The sequence below is a fragment of the Neoarius graeffei genome, chromosome 3 (genome assembly GCF_027579695.1).
Source record: "Neoarius graeffei isolate fNeoGra1 chromosome 3, fNeoGra1.pri, whole genome shotgun sequence".
NCBI lineage: Eukaryota > Metazoa > Chordata > Actinopteri > Siluriformes > Ariidae > Neoarius > Neoarius graeffei.
Genome location: NC_083571.1, coordinates 23,158,218 through 23,174,712, shown reverse-complemented (window position 1 = coordinate 23,174,712; position 16,495 = coordinate 23,158,218). Strand labels below are relative to the sequence as shown.

The following is a 16,495-nucleotide window of genomic DNA, read 5'->3' as shown; positions in this document are numbered from 1 at the left end:
TTAAATCAAATTTGAGGCTTTATCAATTCCTCGCTCTGTACTCTAACTTTTATTCTTGTATTTCATCTGTCTTTTTTTATTCTCTTACTATTTTTAATTGTACTTGAATGTCCGTTTATAATGTGTTTCTTCCTCCATCCATTCACCCCAACATACTTTTTTTTTCCTTTCAGCGCGACCGCAATGCATGATATTGCTTTGTTAGTGACCATCGGTCGTACACTACTTTTCACGATGCATTATGGGATACTATGAGTCCACGATATAGGGTGTAATAATTCTCACTATACATTCGGACAGTACGACAAAATGGCGAGCTCACTATATAGCCCACTATATAGTGAGTAAGGAGTGATTTCGGACACAGGGAAAATCTCATCACTTGTTCCGTGGCCTATGACCCACCTTTCCTCAAAATTCTGTCAAAATCCATTCACTACTTTTTGAGTTACATTGGGAATAGACAAACAAACAAACAAACAAACAAGGGCGAAAGCATAGCCTCCTCCAATAAAGTTAGCGGAGGTAATAAATGAGGTTGCAAGACATTTAAAAATTTCAGCACATAATGTGTGAGCTTTTCAAATTTAAGTCATAGAAATTATTGGTTAAAATTTAAATGATTTCTTATTTGCTTCGGCTCTCATTTGTCTTACTCATTTGGACTCTACTTTGTACAATGGTGACAGATTGCACACATTTAGTCCTTGGCAAATGAACCCAAGAACCTCTAAGGAGAATTCAACTACAGTCTGCTTCTTTTATTTGCAAAAAAAAAGGCCTTAAGATTCTAATAATAAGGTTACCATCCTAAATATACCAGGCCATTTTCCTGCCTTTCAAAAAATGGCCCACATTACTTGGCTTTAAATAAAGATGGGAGCTGAGGACATGCTTTCCTGTTCCATTCATTACCCTTAAAAAAAAAAAAGAAAGAAAAAGCCCACTGCCCCTGACTTCAAGCCTGGAAGGAGCCATCAATCTGTTGAGCAATCAAACCTCAGTGTGATTGATCAATCACCAAGCTGCTTTATTTCCTCAACTTGAGTCCATCACGGCTACATGCACACAGATGCTTAATTCCAACAAATTTGCTTTAATTCAATTCAGTACACAAAGAACGAGCTTTGCTGTCCATTTTGATTAAAGATAAAATGGCTGCTGGGCTTAAATTTGTACGAGGAATATAAACAAAAATATGGCACCGTGATCGGATGGGAGGAGTTAAAAAGAAAAAACAAAACAAAAAAAAAGGTTCTCTTTTTTTTGTGATAACTAGTGTCTTTGTCACACTACATTTTCTTAAAGTTTTTGTAAGGAATAAAACACTTATGTACAAATCACTTCAGTAGGAAATGTTACCAACTAGAGACCAAATCTTGGAACCGTTCAAGATGTGAATTGTTTCACGGTTTTCTTGGTGGTCCTTCTCATACTTATCTTCCCTTCCAAAAAGATATGATAAAACTTATTATGGATACTATACCAGGGCTTGACATTAAGGACTGCCCGATTGCCCAGGGCAAGTGAAACATGCATTTGGGCAAGTGGGATATGTCCCCAACATGCCCGACTGGGCAAGTTGGAATGAGCATATATTACAAACTAGCACTGCAAAAATTAGACTTTTTGATCTTTTATTTCAGTTCCTAAAAGCGTCCCTCACTACGTATCCGCCATCATGTCTTGGCTGTTTTCTTAGTCTCAGTTTCATTTACTGCTTTGCAAGTTATTTTATATGCCCCTGCTGTTGTAGTATGGTGCGCGTTAGAGCCCTGCACTCCCGCGGGAGTCCCGCGGGACCCGCCGCAAAGCAGTGCGGCGCGGGACAAATTTTGAAAGCTCATTGCGGGCGCGGGCGGGACCGGAAGTGCACATATGCAGGCGCGGGCGGGAGCGGGAGTGCACATATGCAGGCGCGGGTGGGAGCGGTGATAAGCTGCAGTCCCACTAACTAAAAACGTGTTTTAAACAGGTTACACAGTGACGGTAGGCTTGACTCAATGCTATCCCAGAAATCCTTCCTGTAATATGAAAATTTGGCTGTCCAATCAGAGGCGGCCAAATTTGCATATTACAGGAAGGATTTCAGATAGCATTGAGTCAAGCCTACCATCACTGTGTAACCTGTCTCTCTGATTAGAGTTGTAGACTAACTCAAGCAGTAAATCACTTCACTCATGGTACAAAGCAAGCCCATTCACTTTTTTATGCTGATCAGAGAATTACAATGGTTTCTCATGTGACAAAAATGTGCGATTTGCGATTAAATATTTTAATCGCTTGACAGCACTAATTATTATTATTAGAGACACTACATGCTGAATTCAGAAACAAAGTAAATAATAACAAATGTGAATGTGAGCTGTAGATATTTATGCTCAAATCCACTCAAAGTAGGGGGCAGGGCACCATCACGCTGTGTCAAGACAAGAACTTTCCTGAGAAATAACGCGAACGTCTGCATCATGTGGGATTTGCAGCCGGGAGCGGGCGGGAGCGGGACTGAAAATCATAATTCTTTGTGGGCGCGGACGGGAGCGGGACTGAAAAATCATAATTCTTTGCGGGCGCAGGCGGGAGTGGGACTGAAAAATCATAATTCTTTGCGGGCGCGGGCGGGAGTGGGACTGCACAATGCGGGCGCGGGCAGGAGCGGGACTGAAAAATCCGACCCGAGCAGACCTCTAGTGCGCGTACTGCTTATAGACCCCTTGTGCATGACGTCACGCATCACGTGATAATTACAGCCGGGGTCAGACAGACACCGTCTTTCATGCAAGCAATGCTTAATCTGTCTTCGATGTGGTTATTTTTGCACTGTTTTTGCTCGTTCAAACAGAGAAATAGATAAAAAGGTATTACCGTCTCCCCGCTATCAAGAAAAATGTTAACAAATAGAATCAAATGCTGCAAGAACAACAAGGAAATGAGTGGTTAAAGAATACGAGGAGAGGAGCTCAGCCTGAAAACTCCAGAGAAATTCACGATTGTATTTAAAATGTATTTTACAAAAACAAAGTCGGAAGTGAGGATGGAAGAGTTTGCTTAAGAATCTCGTTTTTTTTTTTTTTCTGCTCGCATTTGAGTTAGCTTCTTCATGAAAAGTGTCTGATTTTATTACAGGTGAAGCTGCTTCCTTATTCGACACAGAAAACCCAGATTGGTTTCAAACAACTCGGGCATAAAAAAACTCAACAAGGAGTGACAAGTGATAAATCCTGAAAGAACAGAACAGATTAAGAGCAGAGAGAGCTGGAGCTTTGTTTCTGTTATCAGAGGAACACAGCCCTGTGCAAATTTTTTTTTTAAAATATCACCCACCTCTAGGTTTATTGAAAAAAAAAAATTAAAAAACCCACGCTACGTCATGACAGACCGGCTGCACTGATTCAGTTACAGGTTGCCAGGTCTGTATAAAAACACCCAAAATCTACACATTAAACAATTTTAAACTCAAACATTATCCTGTCTGTCATGACGCAGCACATTTTTTTCCTTCTTTAAACCTAGAGGTGGATGATATAACAAAAAAATCCCGATAGAGAAACATTCTGGGCGGCACGGTGGTGTAGTGGTTAGTGCTGTCGCCACACAGCAAGAAGGTCTGGGTTCAAGCCCCGTGGCCGGCGAGGGCCTTTCTGTGCAGGGTTTGCATGTTCTCCCCGTGTCCGCGTGGGTTTCCTCCGGGTGCTCCGGTTTCCCCCACAGTCCAAAGACATGCAGGTTAGGTTAACTGGTGACTCTAAATTGACCGTAGGTGTGAATGAGTGTGAATGGTTGTCTGTGTCTATGTGTCAGCCCTGTGATGACCTGGCGACTTGTCCAGGGTGTACCCCGCCTTTCGCCCGTAGTCAGCTGGGATAGGCTCCAGCTTGCCTGCGACCCTGTAGAACAGGATAAAACGGCTAGAGATGATGAGATGAGATAAATACAGTAAGCCCTCGGTATTCGCGGGGGTTAGGGACCGAACATGGCCGCGAATAAGCCAAAATCGCGAATACTTGTAACCCCCCCCCCCATAAAACTGCTCCTGCAGTGTCATTACCTTCTTCTGGCACTTAGGTTCCTTGGCAGGAGCCTTAGAAGATGCAGAGCATTTAGGAGCCATTGTAGGGCATAAAAATTATTCTAAAATACCAAGAACGCACAACATGTGAACAAGTCTGAATTACGGGAACCGCGAGACTGTACTGTACAATGCGCTCATTCGTATCAGCCAATGAGCAGCAGCCCGCCATTCAAATTTCAGCCAATAGCGAGCAAGCATTCGGCTCTGAGAATGTAGCAGTGCGTAAACGTTCGCAGTGCGTAAACGTTCGATATGTTCGCCGCAAATGACCGCGAATCGCTGAGATTTCCGCGAATGTATAGGAGATATGTTCTATATAAAATCCCGCGAATATGTGAATTTGCGAATACTGAACCGCGAATAGGCGGGGGTCTACTGTATTCTCAAAACACAGTACTGTTAAAAAGTCTTGACACCCTATTGTTTTCTTCATACAAACTTTGTTATAGATTTCTACATTATTGAGCAATGAGCCTACAGTCTGAGAGAGTTCTACACAAACACACTGAACTTTACAACAGCTGCATGCATGTGACATGGAAATAAATCAACTAAGGCAGGAAAAACTATTTTGGATAAATTGTTATTGTCCGTTATAAGTAAAAAGTAACCAATAACCAAACTTCAACTCAATGTGTGATCTTCATTTTATGTTGCAATTCACAACTATTCTATGGTTTTCCTAAAAAATTTAAAAATAAATAAATAAATAAATAAATAATAGTAAATGATAATATTGTGGGACAAGTGGAAATTAACCCCCACTTGCCCCTCAGGGCAAGTGGGTTTAAAAGTTAACGTCGAGCTGTGTATGTATATACGTCTAAGGAATTAGAGCCGTGTGTGTGCGCGCATTATTAACTACAATAACATTCAAAACCATGCAACGTTAAAGGAACAGTCCACCGTACTTCCATGATGAAATATGCTCTTATCTGAATTGAGACGACCTGCTCCGTACCTCTCCGAGCTTTGCGCGACCTCCCAGTCAGTCAGACGCAGTCAGACGCGCTGTCACTCCTGTTAGCAATGTAGCTAGGCTCAGTATGGCCAATGGTATTTTTTGGGGCTGTAGTTAGATGCGACCAAACTCTTCCGCGTTTTTCCTGTTTACATAGGTTTATATGACCAGTGATATGAAAAAAGTTCAGTTACACAAATTGAAACGTAGCGATTTTCTATGCTATGGAAAGTCCGCACTATAATGACAGGCTTACTAACACCTTCTGCGCACTTCGGCAGCGCATTGATACGGAGCTCAGATATCAATGCGCTGTCGAAGCGCGCAGAAGGTGTTAGTACGCCTGTCATTATAGTGCGGACTTTCCATAGCATAGAAAATCGCCACGTTTCAATTTGTGTAACTGAACTTGTTTCATATCACTGGTCATATAAACCTATGTAAACAGGAAAAACGTGGAAGAGTTTGGTCGCATCCAACTACAGCCCCAAAAAATACCATTGGCCATGCTGAGCCTAGCTACATTGCTAACAGGAGTGACAGCGCGTCTGACTGCGTCTGACTGACTGGGAGGTCGCGCAAAGCTCGGAGAGGTACGGAGCAGCTCGTCTCAATTCAGATAAGAGCATATTTCATTATGGAAGTACGATGGACTGTTCCTTTAAAAGATGTTTCAAAGATATCCGAGTGACATTTTCACTCAAGTTTTATGTAGTCCTAAACAAAATCACACATTATCTATTTATATAAAGCGTGACAGATGACAAAGTATCATGAAAATAAGGGTTTGTGTGATCTAAAACAAATAATCAAATGCCTGCTTTTAACATGTGCAATCTATATTTATTTGATAATGACCATGTTTTTTTTTTCTGTCAAATTAGAGCAGCTAAATTAAGAGTTTAGAGTAACTGTTGCTTAAATCTTATAAATGTTGTTCGAGTGAAATGGTGTGCTGTGTAATGATGTCATCCCTGTTTTCAGTGTTTCAACATTAGGCATTTTGCTTACATGCATACACAAAACACACACACACACACACACACACACACACACACACACACACACACACACTCTCGATAGCTCCAAGTGCTCAAGAGAGATGGAGTTAGAGTGAGAGAGAGAGATAAAAGATGTGGTTACAATATTCATGTGGAACACTATTTCAGTACTGTGAGAATTCACAAAACAAACAGAGCAAGCACTTAGCAGCCCTGCTACATGACAACTCCATTTACTATGGGCACATACACAAAGTGTAAGCATTAGGCATATTCTTCATGGAAGGTTCAATTTGGTCCAAGACGAAATTGAGCCTCAGTACACCATTTTCGACAAATACATACATCCTTACGTATACTTACCAGCCACTTTATTAGGCGCACCCATCTACCTGCTGTTTTAGGCAGTTCTCTAATCAGCCAACCCCTTGACAGCAGCACAATGCATCAAATCATCCATCCATCCATTACCCGTAACCGCTTATCCTGTTCAGCTGGAGCCTATCCCAGCTGACTATAGGCGAGAGGCGGGGTAGACCCTGAACAAGTCACCAGGTCATTGCAGGAATTAAATCATGCAGATACAAATCACGAGCTTTAGTTGCCAAATGGACTGGTTTGAGTATTTCAGAAACTGCTGATCTCCTGGGGTTTTCGCACATAACACTCTCCAGAGGTTACACAGACAGAACGGTGCAAAAAACAAAAAACACTGACTGAGCAATGACAGTTCTGTGGGTGGAAACAAACGCCTTGTTGATAAGAGAGGTCAGAGGAAAATGGCCAGGGGTGAGTTTCTCAAAAGCCTCTTAATGCTAAGAGCAGCTTAACTAGGAGAGACAGTGTTCATTGTGCTGCTCGCGCTACCATTTAACGATGATCTTTGTGCTACGAAGCTTTTGGGAAACTCGTCACAGATTGGTTCAAGCTGCCAGGAAGGATATAACTCATATCATCACTCTTTACAACCGTGGTGAGCAGAAAAGCATCTCAGCATGCAACAGCAGAACAACACACTGGGTTCCACTCCTCCAGCCAAGAACAGGGATCTTAGAATCAAGAACAAGTTCCTATTAAAGTGGCTGGTGAATGTACATACATACATACATACACACACACAACTCGGAAATCTAATTTAAGAACTAGCATTACTATAAATAAACTAAAGAATAACGTGGTTTGTTACATTAGCAGTGTTTGCTTACAGTTGGATACATTTCTCTATTTTCCTCACAAAGCTGCTGTTATTTAAGCAATAAATTCCGAATATAAAACATTTAATTGTTAGGAATGGGCTTATATTTTCCATTATATGACATGAATATGAAATCCCTCAGCAAATTTTGCTGATCTATATTTCCATTTCAGTGCCTTTATCAGCAAGGCTTTCGGATCTAATTTGCAATTAGAGTTGAAATTGGTAGATTTAACATGCAACCATTTCTCAGTGTTAAACCTGACGAAGGCTTGCAGTGCATTATGGGTTGCACAAACAGTCCTTCAGTCACCAATGTTACACCATATGAACGCTCATGAAATAATAACCGTCAAGACGTCTTGTTAGATGCCGTATTATAGCCCAGCTTTTGTAATCTTTCTCAAAATGGCTGACATTCCAGTAAGAACACAAAAGAGACGTGTATCGTTTGCAACAGAGAACAGAGCCCTAGAAGCAGAACCAGGAAATACCAATCCATCCGTCATAAGGTCAGGAGAGGTTGGAGGCGATACCAATCAAGCCCAGTTCACAGGCTGGCACTGATTTGGCAGGCCCCTGAGAAAATAAACAGTTCAGAGTCCTGAAAAACATGCCTCAATGGGTTTGAACTCTGCCTGACCAGGGATAGATTTTAACACGTGTTCACTCTCAAACACACTCGCACATGTTATAACAACTGGCCCATAAGATAAACAGCAACAGTCTGCAAGATTCTAACGGAGAAACATTCACTTCGGCGGTTGCAGTTCTCACCTACATCAGACGATACTGTCTAGTCAAATAAACCAGGGTCTCACACAATGGATGAAAAAATAAATCAACAGATTAACTTCAGTTAAAAGAATGGAGCTTTCCAAAGTCACATTCAGAACATCCCAAATTCAGTTTTTGTAAATGATACATGGATACTTCTTTTTTTTAATACACTGGGTTCCAACTGGCATGGTATATTTGCACTGTAAAAGGTTCATCTATTTAAAAAAAAATTTATCTAACAGGGAAGAGCTGCGGGCGGCACGGTGGTGTAGTGGTTAGCGCTGTCGCCTCACAGCAAGAAGGTCCTGGGTTCGAGCCCCGTGGCCGGTGAGGGCCTTTCTGTGTGGAGTTTGCATGTTCTCCCCGTGTCCGCGTGGGTTTCCTCCGGGTGCTCCGGTTTCCCCCACAGTCCAAAGACATGCAGGTTAGGTTAACTGGTGACTCTAAATTGACCGTAGGTGTGAATGTGAGTGTGAATGGTTGTCTGTGTCTATGTGTCAGCCCTGTGATGACCTGGCAACTTGTCCAGGGTGTACCCCGCCTTTCGCCCGTAGTCAGCTGGGATAGGCTCCAGCTTGCCTGCGACCCTGTAGAAGGATAAAGCGGCTAGAGATAATGAGATGAGATGAGATGAGATGAGGGAAGAGCTGCACCAGAAAAGCTATTAATTCACCTCCCATCATAACGTCAAAGATAAACCTATCGCTGTCATGGAATGTGTCATTGTATCATCATGTGTAAGTATTCATCCCCCTTGGTGTTTGTCCTGTTTTGTCACATTACAAGCTGGAATTAAAATGGATTTTTGGAGGGGTAGCACCATTTGATTTACACAACATGCCGACCACTTTAAAGGTGCACATTGTTGTTTTACTGTGACACAAACAATAATTAAGATGAAAAAACAGAAATCTGGAGTGTGCGTAGGTATTCACCCCCTTTCATATGAAACCCCTAAATAAGAGCTGGTCCAACCAATTCACTTAAGTCACATAATTAGTTAATTAAGATCCACCTGTGTGCAATCAAAGTGTCACATGATCCATCACATGATGTCTGTAGAAATCCAGCTGTTCTGGAAGGACCCTGAATCTGCAACACTACTAAGCAAGCAACACGAAAACCAAGGAGCCTCCAAACAGGTCAGAGACAAAGTTGTGGAGAAGTATGGATCAGGGTTGGGTTATAAACAATATCTCAAACTTTGAATATCCCAGGGAGCACCATTAAATCCATTATAGCAAAATGGAAAGAATATGGCACCACTACAAACCTGACAAGAGAAGGCCGTCCACCAAAACTCACAGACCGGGCAAGGAGGGCATTAATCAGAGATGCAACAAAGACACCAAAGATAACACTGAAGGAGCTACAAAGAGCCACAGCGGAGATGGGAGTATCTGTCCATAGGACCACTTTAAGCCGTACACTCCACAGAGTGAGGCTTTATGGAAGAGTGGCCAGAAAAAAAAGTCATTGCTTAAGAAAACACGTTTGGAGTTTGCCCAACAGCATGTGGCAGAATCACCAAACACATGGAAAAAGATTCTCTGATCAAATGAGACTAAAATTTATCTTTTTGGCCATCAGGGGAAATGCCACGTGTGGCACAAACCCTGATAACGCCATTCCTACAGTGAAGCATGGTGGTGGCAGCATCATGCTGTGGGGATATTTTTCATCTGCAGGGACAGGAAAGCTGGTCAGGACTGAAGGAAAGATGGATGGCACTAAATACAGGCCAATTCTGGAGGAAAACCTGTTTGAGTCAACCAGAGGTTTAAGACTGGGACAAAGGTTCACGTTCCTGCAGGACAATGATCATAAACATACTGCCAAAGCTACACTGGAGTGGTTTAAAGGGAAACATTTAAATATCTTGGAATCGCCTAGTCAAAGCCCAGACCTCCAATCCAACTGCTGAACTTGAAGATTGCTGTACGCCAACGCAACCCATCTAACTTGAAGGAGTTGGAGCATTTTTGCCTTGAAGAATGGGCAAAGATCCCAGTGGCTAGATGTGCTAAGCTAATAGAGACATACCCCAAGAGACTTGCAGCTGTAATTGCAGCAAAAGGTGGTTCTACAAAGTAGTGGCTTTGAGGGGGTTAATACCTATGTACACTCCAGATTTCTGTTTTTTTCATCTTAATTACTGTTTGTGTCACAATAAAACAATTTGCACCTTTAAAGTGGTAGGTACGGTGTATAAATCAAATGGTGCTAACCGCCCAAAATCCATTTTAATTCCAGCTTGTAATGCAACAAAACAGGACAAACATCAAAGGGGATGAATACTTTTGCTAGACACTGTATAAGGTGTAAATTAATATTATTGATTAATCATTAATATTACTGTAGAATGCTGGAAATCTTACTCAAATGTGGCGGCAGTGCCACCACTATCCTGTTGGCTGTGTTGTCTTTTAAAACAAACAAACCAAAAAAAAAAGACCACTCTTCTCCATTATCAATCTGGGTTTAAAATATACAGAGACATCGCTCTGAATAGAAACATGATAAATGTGCCATGATTCTACAGTTCACATGAATTTCGCTTGAGGTCAAAGCAACCGGTTTAGACTGACCTCTTGTCCACTTTCTCGAGATAGTCAGTCCTAAAACATGCTAAAAATAACAACTGGATGTGAAACACAGACATTCGTCTAAGAATACAGAGGCCATTTAGCTCACAAACTAAACTCAAACCTTTCGTTATTTATTTGTTTCTGTTCAATATATGCTTTTCATAGTGATATTAGTTTTCATAAGTATTAGTAGTATGAATTAACTACTTCCTCCAATGTAAACACAAGATACTTCTTATCATAGTTATATAATATACAGTACAGGCCAAATATTCATCTCATCTCATTATCTCTAGCCGCTTTACCCTGTCCTACAGGGTCGCAGGCAAGCTGGAGCCTATCCCAGCTGACTACGGGCGAAAGGCGGGGTACACCCTGGACAAGTCGCCAGGTCATCACAGGGCTGACACATAGACACAGACAACCATTCACACTCACATTCACACCTACGGTCAATTTAGAGTCACCAGTTAACCTAACCTGCATGTCTTTGGACTGTGGAGGAAACCGGAGCACCCGGAGGAAACCCACGCGGACACGGGGAGAACATGCAAACTCCACACAGAAAGGCCCCCGCCGGCCACGGGGCTCGAACCCGGACCTTCTTGCTGTGAGGCGACAGCGCTAGCCACTACACCACCGTGCCGCCAGGCCAAATATTATATGAGAAAAAAAATAGTTACAAGCCATTACATGTTAAAGCTGTTTATGGTAAGAATTTAAGTGTAATCAATAATACACTGCACAGAAGAAGAAGAAAAAACAAAACAAAACACTGTACAGTTTGTGTTTATATATTACACAAGTGTTTTACTGGGAAATATGCCACTTGTATTTTTCATATGTGCTACATCTGGGACATGGAGAACCACAAGCGTGACATATTTAAATAATATTGGCTGGCTTTTTTTCGTGGTATATCAGATATATTCCATTCAGCTAGCATGATATTGCACTCATCTTCGACTTGTTCAATATCATGCTAACTGAATGGAATATATCTGATATACCATGAAAAAAAGCCAGCCAATATTATTATTATTATTTATTATTATTATACATACACTAGCCTGGGCCCGCCCATCCTAAGTGTGACGCAACACGAGGGCCTGTTCCGAGCTTAGTCTGGCCAGGCAAGCTATCTACAGCATTTCCAAGCTCCCGAAAAATAAGGAACCAATCAACTTTGAGCATCTCCAACGGCCCTGGGTAGAGGCGTGTTCAAGGCAGTGACGTAGTAGAACTGCGACCGGAAGCCATAGATTGTTTACAGAATCTATGCCGGAAGCGCTTCATTCACATCACGAACATGGAGCAGCGGCAAGCCTTTAACACAGCGGTAGATGCTGTATTGAAAGCATTCAACGGGAAGTTCTCATTGAAAACGGAGCAAAGAGCAGCCCTGGAGGTATTTATTGAAAGGAAGGACGTTTTCGCCTTGCTCCCGACCGGCTTCGGTAAGAGTTTAATCTACCAGTTAGCCCCGTCGCGTCACATACGTCAGAGGAAAGAGTGATGTGATTGGTTTAAGCTTCGTCACAGCCTTTTCTGGCTTCGACCAGTAGCAAACTGAGGCATTTCAGGGAGGCGGGTCAACCACGGGCTCTGGGAAACGGTTTGGCTTAATAGCTTGGCCAGACCAAATGCTCGGAGAGCTTTGAAGTCGCATTAGCCAGGCTATACATACACAATCCTTTCGGGGTTCAACATGTCTTTCTCGTTCAAAATTCTCTCAAAATCTTCCGTATTTAACGAAGCAAAACTGGCAGCCATGTTTGTTTGTTTACAAATTGCCACAGTCACTCGCTAGCATAGAAGTTTTACGTCTCAGACATGTGACGTCACGTTGTCTTGATAACCATGCAATATCAAACTATATTCCACACTCATTCTCCACTGGGTAGAGTGATGTAATACACGCAGGATAAGCGATATGCTAACAATATTGCATGCTATCAAACCAAATGAATGGATACCACTAGAAGGGAACAGAATACATGTTTTTTTTAATTCCATCGAAAAAGTGTCCTGGATGTATAATAAATCTCTATATGTCAGTCATGAGGAAATCAATGAATTGTTTTGAAAAATTTGAGTACTTTGGACTTGTGAATGTGTCTATATAATCAAAAGTAAATCACACGTTGGCTTGAAGATATGAAGTTTATCTTCTAGTGGTGAAAAACTCACATTATTCATGCAAAAATACATCGCGGATCTGAGTGGCATATTTCCCGATGTTTCAGTCCGATGATGATGTCACTCACAACGTTCTTCCACGCGCTGTTAAAATGGCGAACCGGTTCAAAATTAAAATTCTTTTCTTTTTTTTATGGATGTGTGTCGCTATATAATATAAAGAACATTACACGGTGGCGCAAAGATACGAAGTTTATCTTCTCGTGTTGAAAATATTTTCACCCATTCACTTCACTCACTCGTAAAATATACAGTACATTCACCACTCGAAGATAAACTTCACATCTTCATGCAACCGTGTAATATTGTATATCAATTTAACACTTACCAAAAAAAAAAAAGTTCCTTAAATTCCAGTGCATATGAACACACCATGGTGCATGTCTTAATTTAACACTTTACAGATTAGCAAAGCAGGTGTTTATACAACATTTTATGTCCTGTAAGAGTAAACTAAGTATCACTATTTCAACGCTGTAACTAAAATCGCACAAAAATGATGTTAAAATCATGTGTGGTGTTATGCTAATGCTGCAGGTGTTTATGACCTTCACCAACTTTGTTGGAAGAAGCTATGTTTTCACCTCCATTTGTTTGTCCTTTCCCAACGTAACACTAAAAGTAGTGAATGGATTTTGAGGAAATTTTGAGGAAAAGTGAGCCATGGGCCAAGGATCAGCTGATTAGATTTTTCAGCTGTGTAAATCCGAATATGTGGCTTGGCGGAGGTATGCAGTCTACCGAATGCCTTTCTAGTGCAGCACTGCAAGAATAAATTCCCCTGGTTAGAGTATGTTCATGAAAATACAGCATGCGTTTGTTCATAATGTAAGCACTGGGTGTTCTATTCAGTAAAAAGTGTTCATTCAAGTACATATAGACTATGTCAGTGTTGTAGTCGAGTCACTAAACCTCGAGTCCGAGGCCAGTATTCAAGTCCGAGTCAAATCCAAGTCATTAAAAAAAAAAACCTGAGTCGAGTCCACTATTGATCTGAGGCGAGTCCGAGAACAAAACTCCAACCGCACCATTTGACGGTGGCTGTTTTAGCGCCATTAACATTAGTTTGTTCCTGAACATGACGTATGAACAGGTAAATGTGCTTCTCTTTATCAAGGAGTGTGAAGTATTCGGTCAGAGATGGATGCAGGTGTAGGTGGTGTGTTTATTAATACAAATGAAGACAGGTAAACAATCCAGAATGGCATGCAAAATCGTAAAACACTGAACAGACAACAGGTCGAGCGAGGCACAAACAGGCTATCATAGACTTGGCAGAATCAAAGACGAGAAACAGAAAATCAGGGATCAGGAAACCAAACAAGGAAATAAGGCTCAGTAATGTTTCAGCAACACAAGTCAATACTTCGCAAAGTAAACATGTTTTCACAGTTTTTATATGGGTGCAGCAGCACGGTGGTGTAGTGGTTAGCGCTGTCGCCTCACAGCAAGACGGTCCGGGTTCGAGTCCCGTGGCCGGCGAGGGCCTTTCTGTGCGGAGTTTGCATGTTCTCCCCGTGTCCGCGTGGGTTTCCTCCGGGTGCTCCGGTTTCCCCCACAGTCCAAAGACATGCAGGTTAGGTTAACTGGTGACTCTAAATTGACCGTAGGTGTGAATGTGAGTGTGAATGGTTGTCTGTGTCTATGTGTCAGCCCTGTGATGACCTGGCGACTTGTCCAGGGTGTACCCCGCCTTTCACCCGTAGTCAGCTGGGATAGGCTCCAGCTTGCCTGCGACCCTGTAGAACAGGATAAAGCGGCTACAGATAATGAGATGAGATATAGGCGCGCTGATTGCGCCTTAATCCTGTGCAGGCGCGAGTCGTTTACAGTGCGTGCGCGAGAGTCCGCTTGGTGTGTACACTGTCCGGAGCGTGACCGAGAGTCTGTCTATCTATCTGATGCACGTGCCAAGGCGCACTCTTGTATGAAATTAGTAGAGTCCGAACGCAGTTAATCCTCAAGTCCTTAAAACAGAGCACGAGTTCGACTCGAGTCCGAGTCCTGCAAGCCTGGACTACGTAATATATAACACACTGTACGGTTTCATTGCACGCTTCAAAACTGTATCTGGTCATCACATGGCTGTATTTGATGTGTCTGCATTATTTCTGAGCGTTTCAGGGAAACAATCGGTGAGAGTTGTGTGCCCGAGCTTTAGTCACAACTGGCAGGCCAGTGTACAGGCCACCCTGAAGCTAATCTGTCCGTTATTTTTCGTCTCTCGACGGCGACACGAGACAAGTGGCATCAGAAACCGGGGCTGCGCCTCCTCTCATCCTCATCTCCTCCTCCTCCTCCTCTTCTATCTGGGTCACAACACACATAAAACCTGTGAGGATGTATTAAGATGTTGTTATGACGACGAAACAAGTGTCAGACCTGTCATTATCAGGCATATCAAGGTCATATGGTTTTGTTTGATAAGGAATGAGCGAATAACACTGTGTCACGTGACTGGTCCATATGCGGAAGTCGTAGGGCTTTTACGCTTGACGCGGTCCATACCATCACACACACACACACACACAGAGAGAGAGAGAGAGAGAGAGAGACTTGAGGAACAGTGTGTGTGTGTGAAGTCGAAACAAGGCGCTGGAAATCTCCCTATGTGAAAGGCTGAAGCTGCGGTGAGCCATAAATTAACATCGCGCTTCCCTGTGATAAACAAATTAAGCCCATCATTTCATCATTACGTCAAGAGCTTCACTCACAAACACGCGCTCTCGAATAGACACGCGCGCTCTCGCGAGCGTGCGCGCGCGCGAGAATACATGCCGAACGACGCCCATTAAAACACCGCGCACGGTGCACAGTGAAGCAGCCTGTGTCTAATTCTCTCTCTCTCTCTCTCTCCTCACCCCACACACACACACACACACAATTGTGCCGTCAGTTCTGCAAGCCCTAACATAATACCTACTGCAACCCGTGCATCATCCACGACTCCTACATCTGATCATTAATTAGTCACCGGATATTATTAAAGATCAGAGGAAAAAGTCGTACCACATCTTAGGAACCACGGCGTCGAGCCGCGCGCAATCAGCCTTCAAGCAGTCTTTTCTTTCTTTTCTTTTCTTTCTTTAATTCCTGCAGCCAAAAGACTCTTCTCTGTTTCACACTGGAAATACTTCGTCTGCCCAGATGTGAACCTTGACGTCACTCAGAGTCGGTGCGAAAAGACGCGTCGCGTGGACCGGAGATGTGCAGCGCGCGTCCAGCGATCGCTATTTTGCTCGCGCTGCCAACATCATCCTCACCATCATCTCCCGCAACGCTGCGCGAGCTGACAGCAAAGACAGGGAGGGAGAGAGGGAGGGAGAGAGAGAGGGAGGGATGGCTGGCTGGCTTTGTGGATGCGGATGCGTGGCGCCCTCTAACGGTTGCTCCTGCACACTGCATCGACCTTGCGTTCACCTGCGTTATGTAACACCTCTAAACCCCCCCCCAGCCATTTATGAACATCTGGGGGCCTTAAACTTCAAAGGTACATCTTAAGATTTGTCGTTGTTGGACTCTACACTTCATGTTCGAGGGTGAATAGCAAACGTGTATCCAGAAGCACTGCATTGCTCACAAGCTTCATCTAGCCGCTTTATCCTGTTCTAGGCAAGCTGGAGCCTATCCCAGCTGACTACGGGCGAAAGGCGGGGTACACCCTGGACAAGTCGCCAGGTCATCACAGGGCTGACACAT

The 16,495-nt window shown here is 43.0% G+C and overlaps 1 protein-coding gene across 4 annotated transcripts in view; it reads right to left on the bottom strand.

The window, feature by feature from the left end:
- adgrl3.1 (adhesion G protein-coupled receptor L3.1) overlaps positions 1–16,065 on the bottom strand; it is a 433,939-nt gene extending 417,874 nt beyond the window's left edge. For all 4 annotated transcript variants that reach the window (XM_060916519.1, XM_060916521.1, XM_060916522.1 and 1 more), the window contains exon 1: positions 15,806–16,065. The gene's annotated coding sequence lies outside the window, so the exon portion shown is untranslated. The remainder of the gene's footprint in view (positions 1–15,805) is intronic.
- Positions 16,066–16,495: the final 430 nt, after the last annotated feature.